This window comes from Mus caroli, chromosome 7 (genome assembly GCF_900094665.2).
Source record: "Mus caroli chromosome 7, CAROLI_EIJ_v1.1, whole genome shotgun sequence".
Lineage (NCBI taxonomy): Eukaryota > Metazoa > Chordata > Mammalia > Rodentia > Muridae > Mus > Mus caroli.
In genome coordinates this window covers 75,724,053-75,729,335 of record NC_034576.1, presented here as the reverse complement: position 1 = coordinate 75,729,335, position 5,283 = coordinate 75,724,053, and the positions used below count along the sequence as shown (strand labels likewise).

At 42.9% G+C, this 5,283-nt stretch overlaps 1 long non-coding RNA gene across 1 annotated transcript in view; it reads left to right on the top strand.

Moving 5' to 3' along the window:
* The window catches only part of LOC115031542, a 129,197-nt gene that overhangs the window by 42,356 nt on the left and 81,558 nt on the right, over nt 1-5,283 (top strand). Inside the window, exon 4 of the long non-coding RNA XR_003837200.1 lies at nt 2,576-2,700. This is a non-coding gene — a long non-coding RNA (uncharacterized LOC115031542). The remainder of the gene's footprint in view (nt 1-2,575; nt 2,701-5,283) is intronic.

Genomic DNA, 5,283 nt, shown 5'->3' with positions numbered 1-5,283 from the left:
TTTCCTTTCCTTTCCTTTCCTTTCCTTTCCTTTCCTTTCCTTTCCTTTCCTTTCCTTTCCTTTCCTTTCCTTTTTTAAACAGGGTTTCTCTGTGTAATCCTGTCTGTCCTGGAATTCACTCTATAGATCAGGCTGGCCTCAATCTCAGAAATAAGCCTGCCTCTGCCTCCCAAGTGCTGGGATTAAAGGCATGCGCCACCACTGCCCATCTTAAAATCTACTTCTAAGCTAAGTGTGGTGGCACAGACCTTTAATCCCAGCACTTGGAAGGCAGAGGCAGGTGGATCTCTGAAGTCAAGGCCATTCTGATCACAGAGTAAGTTCCAAGATAGCAAGGGCCACACAGAGAAATCCAATCTCAACAACAACCACAACAAAAACAACAATAACAACCCCCCCCACCACACACACAATCTAGTTCTTATCTACGTCTCTCCAATTCTTCACATTGTCTGATATGTTAGGTTCATTAATTCAAGAAAGCCCTCACGTTCTCAGACATTGTTTATATCTGATGCACTTATTTTTTTTTTTAGATACTTTCAATTTAAGACATTTTAAATATATTCCTTTTCTGTTTAAGTCAACTGGAGTCTTTTCTGTGGCTTATAGATCCGACCCGGTGTACACTGGCTTCCATAATGCTGGGAAGAGTGAGCTCTTTTTGTACTCTAGAGAGTGAGTGTGAGATAATAAGCCCTGCAGACTGCCTATGTTGGATTGAATCCCATTGCTAGCCAGCTAGGGTAGGGTTAGTTACTGAACCACAGTGAAAATCGACTCCCTGAATTAGGATACCACATAATGATAATAGTGTCTATTGCTTAGAGTTATGAAGAAGATGGACTGAGTTTGTGCATGGAAGGCTGAAAAAAGCATTCAGATGAAGTCTAAGTATGGTGTAGCCTCTTCTTTGCACAATTCCCCAACACCTTATTCCCTAGGTCACTTGTTTCTTGGCAAAGTTGACCCAAAGGATGGTATTGCTTAGTAATCCATCTTCCACTGAAGGGAGACAGTAGCAACTGTATTCTTTGTGAATGGGGCTCAGAGATCCTGTAAGGAAATGTAGTAGAGTCGAGTTGATAGATAAGTGCTTCTCAACTTGTGGGTCATGACAATTTTGACAAGCCTCTACCTCCAAAAACATTTACAATACAAGTCATAACAGTAGAAAAATGATGGTTCTGAAGTAGCAACAGTAGGAAGGCTGAGAACCGCTGCTTGTAGATGATGTATGTAGGGACAACATCACTAGTTCTGGGATTTAGCTCAGTTGTAGAGTGCTTGTCCAACATGGGTGATAATGCTGTCTTCCATCCCAACATGGAAAACAAAACCATAGTAAAAACATTCTCCAAGTTTCTTAACAGTGTTCCCATGCACTTGGGCCAGACCCCAGCATACTGTGTCACTTCTCCTTGCAATGACTGCTGGAGGTGGCCCGTATCACTACTGTTCTATACATGCAGAAATTGAGGCTCAGAAATAATACCTTGCTCATGTTTATGCTGAGGTTAAAGCCTCAATCTGAATGCTTAGAAAATCCCTCCCAGTAAGTCATATTGACTCTCCCCTAGAGAGAGAAGGGTCTAGTGTATTTGGCTAATTGCTCTCCAAATCATCTATTAAAAGCATTGATTTAGAAGGACAGGAAACTGGGAGTCAACCAGCTGTCTCCATGAATGAAAGGCTGAGAAAATCATTCTTTAAGGAATGGTTTTCTTTAAGGAAGCCAAAAAGGGGTCATTCTCAGTAGAACACCTGACTGGGTTCATCAGCTGCAGCATCGCAAGATGAGCACTTCTGAAAATCATGCTGCACATTCGGAGGCGGTGGGGACTAGTGTTGCTGGGTCTTCAGAGCGCAGAGCAGAGTGACTGAGGCTTTTAGCACTTGCCCAGCTAGCAAGATTTTAGAGTATTCACGTCACTTGGCTGGATCAGAAATGAGACAATTCTTTATACTTACTCTGTCTCTGTTGGTTGATCTGAACTTGCACCCTGAAGATGAGTTTTCTTTTGGATTTAATCTATTTTATGTTTTATAGGGGAAACTAGAAAATATGAAACCACAGAAGTAATTTTCTTATAGAATATTATTTTATCCTTCTTTTTATTTTCTGATTTGGTAAGGGGAGGGTGGCATTAGAGACGGGATCTTACTCTGTAGCTCTGGCTGTACTGTAATTTGCAATGTAGACGAGGTTGGCCTCAAACTCACAGAGATCCACCTGCCTCTGCCTCCTGAATGCTGGGAATAAAGGTGTGTGCCATTATGCCTGGTTTCCCTTCTTACTATAATTGCTAATCTTGTAATGTGGTGTCTAGCAGGCAGACACCTTATGTAAGTGGCGGAAGCCTTTTCAGTCAACCCAGGTACCATGGTATGATGGTTTGAATGACAGCAGTCCCCATAAGCTAAGATGTTTGACTCCTTGGTCCCCAGTTGGTAGAACTGTTTGGAAGGGGTTATGAGGCATGACCTTGACCTTGTTGGAGGTGTGTTACTAAGGATGGGTTTTGAAGTTTTGAAAGCTCACACTATCATCTCCAATGTCTCTCTCCGCCTTGAGGTTGCTCTCTCAAGATGTAAGATCTCAGCTATTGTCCCAGCACCATGCCTGCCTGCCTGTTGCTGCCATGCTTCCAGCTATGATGATCATGGATTCGAACCTTCTGAAACTGCAAGACCGATAAGGTATTTATTCTATAAGTTACCTAGGTCATAGTGTCTTATCACAGCAACTTAAAAATAACCCAAGGCACATAGCTTCACTTCCAAGCTGCTTGAGGCTTCTTTTTTATAAGCAAAATCATTTTTCCTCAAGCCAATTCTTCTATGGATACCCTAAACAGAAATTAAAAAAAAAACATGCTGCCCCAAGTGATACAGGACTGGACCCAGGAGCATGATTACCACCTTCCTTCCCTTTGTTAAAAGACAAAACCTAAACATTTAAAGATCTTAATTGTCTTTCCTTCCTGAGCCCAGAATCAGTACCAGAATAACTCCAATGGACTCAGGTTTGCAGTGTTGCTAGGAAGTAACTATGGGATCAAAATTGGAAATCGTGAAGAGATTGGTTCTAGATCAATTTGCCATTTTAGAACGTGGTTTGAACACCTGGTCACCTGTGATTGATTGAAACTTGGATTCTGTGATTGGCTGGGAGTCAGCTATTTTTTACAACTGTATATACTTGAGCAAAACATTCAGTTAGCTTGTGAACTAAATTAGATTATAGTTCATCTCTTAAGTCCTCCTGTATGGAGGCCTCCTAGGACACACTTAGTTAATGTAACTTCTCTCAACCTTTAATGGTTCCTCCCCAGACCTGATGTTCTTGTGGAATGTAATTCAGAAATCCTTGACATTCGCTAACACCCACTTCTTAAAACTTAATTTCAGCCCATGTTTAAAAATGGAAGAGGAAAACAACATTTGGTCTGAACTGAGGCAATCTGAATGAAGGATTTAGTCAATAATTAAGCACTGACATGAACTCATTAACTGTGGTACACGTACCACACTAACAAAAGATGGATCGGGAAGCAGAACAACTTAAAGTTGATTCTTTAAAGGGCCTATTCCATTACATAATATTTTCTAGTATGAGAAAGGATTTTTAAAAGTTCAGCCTGGTCCTCCCTGGTCATACATGGAGCCGAGAGGGATTTAAGATGCTGTGAGGAGAGTCTAGACATGAATTTATATAATCCATGTCTCACTTCACCAGCTTGAAGTCCAGAGTAAGGTCATATCTTTAAATATATATGTCTGCAGGACTCTCATGTCCCGTAGGGTGACTTGAGAATGCTGTTTTTCCTTGCCTTTGGCCCTAGGCTGGTTCTCAAGACTGGAGGTGTGACCTGTGGCTTAGAAGTCATAGTTGTGAGTCTCGGAGAGCAGAAGTCACGTCCTCTATGCTGTCTATTCAGCTTGTTGCCAGTCCTCGTACCTAACAGCTTGGACTCCTTTAAGCAACCATATCTCCAGATCAGGATCACATGACCAGGTGTCCCAAGTGTCCTTAGGGTTAGGGAAGTGAAACTAGCCAGGCAGTTTATCATAGGGCTCTTGTAACTGTGCTTTGGCCAGAAGCTGTAATTATCCTTGGTTACGTCTTGGCCAAGAGTCAGAAATGCTGGAAATATTTGGGGCTCTAGTTTCTTTCTGGTTTTACCTATTATAATTTTAGATGCTAGTAATTTTTGGACCTCATGTCTTAATTTTATTATCCCCTCATTTACAGTTAATTGTCACTCACTCAGTCCTGATACAATCTAGCTACCCTGGGGTGGATACTTTTGATGTTCCTCTAAGACCTTCTGTGTGAATTTTACATCATGAACCCCAAGCCCACTCAGGTCCCTGTCCCTTCTACCCAGCCTCTCCCTCAAAAGAAAAAAAAAAGTCATCGTGGAAGCTGTAGTGTATGACAGTGTGTCCCACAGTACACCCTCTTGTCCACACATCTTTACCTGCGAATGTTCATTGCGATGAGTCATTGGTCTGGTTCAAGTTCTCTGGCTTCTGCTACACCATCCATACTGCATCCTCACCAGGACTCTTCTTAGACATCCTCTCGCTGCCCTGTGTCTTGGAGATCCTGCAGCTTTGGATCTGCAGGACCGGCCCCTTCACATGCTCCAGCAGTTCATAGATGGAGTAAATGTTGGGGTGAAACAACTCAAAGTGTTGGATCTGGGTCTGGGTTGTAGTTGCATTGGTCAGTCCGGCAGCCCTCCAGCACACACACCCACCAGGGTGAGCTCTCTAGCACTGTCTTGGCTGAAACCGGTAGGGTGCAGAGACAGCTCTCCTACTCTTGTGCCCTTGGGGTAGGCTCTACTGTGCTGCCCCTGGGGAGGTACAGGGCCTACTCTCTTGAGTGTTGCAGGGGAGCTGAGCCCTCTTACATCAATCATCAATCAAGGGCTGGAGAGATGGCTCAGCAGTTAAGAGCACTGATTGCTCTTCCAGAGGTCCTGAGTACAATTCCCAGCAACCACATGGTGGCTCACAACTATCTGTAATGGGATCTGATGCCCTCTTCTGGTGTGTCTGAAGACAGCTACAGTGTACTCATATAAGTAAAAATAAATACATTAAAAAAAAATCACCCATCAAGAATATGCCCCAGAGGGTTGCCCATAGGTCAGTGTGGTGGGAACTTTTGCTCAGCTGTGGGTCTCTATTCCAAACTGATTCTGCTGCTGTGTCAAGCTGACATAAAGCTAACCAGTACCCTAACCAGTATAACACATACTTTTTCATCTT